Raw genomic sequence first — 4,684 nt, forward strand, 5'->3', positions numbered from 1 at the left:
TTCTGCTGTTTAAAAAATTCTGAGTGTTTACGGCCAATGGAAAACAAAGCCTATGTGTTCTTTTCCAAAACACATAATGTTTGAGGTACAAGAATGGTATGGCGCATCGCGACTTTGTGATAAAAGAGGAATCGGCTTTCTCTTAATTGATTACGGTACCTACCATTTGTTTTCTGGGAATGGGAAAACCCCCTGTACAGTTACTTCAGATTCCTTGAACAACGCCGCCTGTATGATCATTGCCTAACGCGTCAGCGAAAAATGGCCAAACAGCCACTCTCCTGTTGCTCTCTCCTGCCCTTCCCCGCTCCGTAGCCTTCCAGCGTGCTTTTTCATGTCCGCCGGCCAGCGCCGCTTCTCGGAAACTATGCAAAATAGTTGAAAGTATGTTTAGCGTTTCCCTGGCAGCGCTCCTACGACTTCTTGTTTTTCACGATGCCTGTCTGACTTGGTCTGTCGCTCATAAAACCGTCATTGTGTTGCGGCAGGCTGATTCCGGCTTTGCGCGCTTATCTACTCGAATCACGTCGCTGAAATTTTGTAAGAGCGACATTCCGCCTCTGTCTTCTCAGCATTTTGGTCTTGTTTTGTCCCCGCTGTTCGCAATCAGCATCTGTGCGCACTGTTAAAAATTTTGACTGTACTGTAGAAGCGCCCGGAGAGTGTAGCAGGACCCTCAGCTGCTTATCCTTTTGTTTTCTGTAATCTTGAGAAATTTACAAGCATGGATATTTTTGGAAAGCAATGAGAGAAGCGAGCACCTGAACAAAAAATGTGCACGAATTTTTTCTTTCCTAAATTCTCCAGAGAGGAAAATATTAACGTTAAAAATTGGCCGAGTTGGTGATGCATGTTGGACCACAGCGCAAACGACGAGGCAAAGGACGATAAGAAGAGGACACACGAAGCGCTGTGTGTCTTCTTGCTATCGTACCTTGTCTCGTCGTTTACGCTGTGGTTCAACAAGAATAATATTTGTTAAGAAATAGTTGCACCATCCCAAAATATCGTTTTTCTGTTCGCTATTTGTCTACCCGACAATTAATATGTTCTTACACTATTTCACCTCCGCCTCCGTAAGTTATCCTTGGAAAAATGCTGCAAATATGAAACGAGTGACACGTTGAACGAGATCCCATGTGCGCCCCAGAACTAGCGCCCTGTCGCGGCTAAGATGGGAGCGAAATGGCTTTTGAAACACAACAGCCAAGCTGACAGACACACGTCGTAGAAGTGGGTGCAGCGTTCTCGACTCGCTGGCGACTCACGAGCTCTGACGTATGGCGAGATGTCTGCTGGCGCGCGCCACATGGCGGATAAGTGCCTGAACTAAGCGTCCCTACCCTCCCCATTGAAAAGCGCGCGACGCGTTAGGCAATGTTTATACAGGTGGCGTTGCCTTGAATAGCTTCAAGTTTATAAGTTATTTAACATTCAAAGCGATTGGCGTGTTTGTGCAAGTGTGTGTATGTGTGTTTACGATTGTATGTGTGTGTGTGTGTGTGTGTGTGTGTGTTGTGTACCTGCCTGTGTGCGTGTATGCATATGCGCATGTATAGGGGGAGGTGCACGCATATAAAGACCAACGAAAAAGCAAAAAAATGCTTCTTCAGGAAGTTACAAGCTTGACGGCACCACTATCGGAGACAACCCTCCTTTTCTCGCCGAATGTTCAGTCCGCACTATGATTTACGCGCAAATCTGAAGCAAAGTATGGCACCGTTCACAATATTTCAATGAATTCGAATAAAGTTGCACCACGACCAAAGCGATCTTCGACACTGCTCCTGCCTACCACGTATCGCCTCCGAATAGGCATTGCGTGCAGGAAAATGTGCGCTTCTGGGGATAGGATGCTTATGGCACTGAATTCTGACAAGGCTTCTCCGAAGTTAGGAGTAAAATGTCATGGCGGAATGATATTATAAATTAAAGGCAAAAATTTTGGATTGTGTCCAAAGAAACTGAAGCGAGCGCGGGCACTATGCTAGAGAAACTTGCGAAAAAAAGACGAAGGAACGTTGCGTTGATTTGGTCTAATGAAGAACGGCTAAATTATAAGGGCAACGAGAAAAAATATATATTAGAGTAAATATTGTGATTGTGTGTATCTCTTGCTTCGTTACTGTATTTCCAAAGATATTTTCTCTGTTCTGCAGGCTGTCCCTTCGTGGGATAATAAAATAAACGGCAACATCACGCTTGAACCATCTTCTAACAAAGTTGAGAGCATATCTCAGGTAATTGAATCACCAGCTATACAAAAGTGGTAACAATACAAGCATGCCGTGTGCTCATCGTAAATCGTACAAAGTAATTGCTTACTTCATCGACACGTGCGCTTATAAGTAGATACAATATCTCATTTCCTGTATTGTCTAAAATTATTAACATTTACGTGCAGCGTCCAAATGCGCCAGATCGGGGGTTACAGAAAAAAATATTAATGGAAGACCATTGCACATTTGAGAGCTGCTTCAACTTACGTATTGATTTTAAAAATGAACCCGCAAATATTCCAGTTTGAAAAATTGATCAAATCATGTCACACAACATGGTGGCTGGAAATACTTTTTTTTATTATCAGGTCTATATACATCCTGATACGACCGATATGGAGTTATGAAGCGATCTTATTTACTCAATGATGGCGATAATACAAAAGAGGCACTCCGCAGTCAAGGGGCAGCTAGCGACCAGGTTCCTGTACCGACTCCTCTTCTCCTTGATGCGCCACAGCATAGCAATTGTCCCACCAGTGGTACATTGGCCAGTTGAACTTCCCGTTCACCGTGACATTATATATTAAATAGAGGTATAAATGTTTTAATCGCACCTTTCTCTGAGGCTGTGAACGCAGATCCCGAGTCATTTCTTCTTCTCATAGAGAAAGGTTTTCACTTTTTGCCATCAAAACCGTACAGGGACGAACCTTGCCCCTATTTTCTGTAATTTTTCTACCTTGCCACAGTGAGTTACCTGTCCAGGATCCCAGACTGTGGAAGCGCATTAAAATACTTGTAGAACGCACGTTTAATACGCACGTTCTTTAGGTTACTGGAGCAAACCTCTAAATAAAATTTAACAATCGCTGAAGAAAATTTAACAATATTGCAGCATTCGTGGCAGCGTAATCCACGTGTACATTCTATGAACAGTCCGACAAGAAGGAAACACCAGTGTATTTCGATTTAGTTTACGTGGTAACTATAACATCGTCTACACAATCATTAAAATATATATTTTTCTTTGAAATAAAAACTTAACACACTTACTAAAATCCAAAGACGTTTCCCACGTTTTACAGCATTCATAGATACGGGCCAAGTCATTTTGAATTTCGTGGATGTCCTTCTCAATGTTATTTCCCAACAGACTACACAATCCCGCAGTAAAATTCGATTACACAAAGAAATATCCAAAAACTATCAGTGATAGAAATAAAAACAACAACGGGCCTCAAAAAGTGCCCTGTAGCATACCTGTTGTCAAATAAACTGAATTCCGTTGGTTCCGCTTGCCAGCCATCGCCGGCAGCATCCGGTTCGCCCTCGTCAATACCTTCACTTTTCAAGGCGGATCGTAATTTATTTTATTTTCGGCCTATTTTGAAAACTGCCAGTCGCGAGCGTGACCATAAAAGTTGGGTATTCATGCAGTTCCAGCAGAACGAACAGCAATGGGCCCAACACTGGCCGGCGAAACAAAACAAAAGAAAAAGTGTACAATAGATGGGTGCCACGTTTTTACACTTCCCATTTATTTTCTTCGAATAACACTGCACACAGACTGCGTAATCAGTTTATCGTATTTTCAAATGAAATGCATAATCAACATAAACCAAAACAAACAACTGTAGTATTTTCAGGCGTGTCAGTTTGAAAATAAAGGCATTTTGGGCTTAAAACAATTAGTTGTGTGTAACGAATACAGGAATGAAATGTACTGTGTTTACGATTCACCAATATGGTCGGCTGGAACGTTCTACAGTCATTTAGAGAAGGTTGAAATCAAATTGCCTTAGGTATTGTTGGGTCCTGTTGATTCACTTTATTCAGTGCGGGGGAAAAAAAGAGTATTTAAATATATTATTATGGAATGAGTATTTTGTTAGTGTGTACGAGTATTTGTGGCGTGAGAGGCGAGATTTTGAAAATGATAAATATTTGGAAGGGTCTATTTTGAGCGCATGGGGGTGTAACAGTAGCTGGAAATTAAAGCGCGCTCGTTTTGCTGTGGCAGATAGTGTTGGAAGACCCGCGAGAAGTAGCAATTTTGTAGACGAGTCATTACGGATGTACTTGTTACAGATGATCCTGATGGCTTTTCCATTTTATTTATGTTAGACATTGTGCGGAAACCAACCAAATGGGGCATATTTCAGGATTTGGCGCACGGATGTAGTCTAGGCTATGCCACGGTGCGAGTCGCAAGTGTCGACTAAGAAAAAATAACTTCCACAAAGCAATTAAGGCGACAAGGTCGATGTGTGAATCCCAATACAAACTTCATGTTAGAGTGTCACCTAAATACATGTGCTGATTGATTTTAGTAATCATGCTACCTTCAAGAACGTAGAAGTTAGAGGGGTTTTGTTTTGCTGTGTCACTGATTTTTTCGTTGCTACACAGTTGCCGCGTACGGCACCCTTCGGCAAATTTTTAGTGAACTATTTGAAATGACG

This window comes from Haemaphysalis longicornis, unplaced genomic scaffold, assembly GCF_048455015.1.
Source record: "Haemaphysalis longicornis isolate Haplotype H1 unplaced genomic scaffold, Haemaphysalis longicornis Haplotype H1 scaffold_6, whole genome shotgun sequence".
NCBI classification, from domain to species: Eukaryota; Metazoa; Arthropoda; class Arachnida; order Ixodida; family Ixodidae; genus Haemaphysalis; species Haemaphysalis longicornis.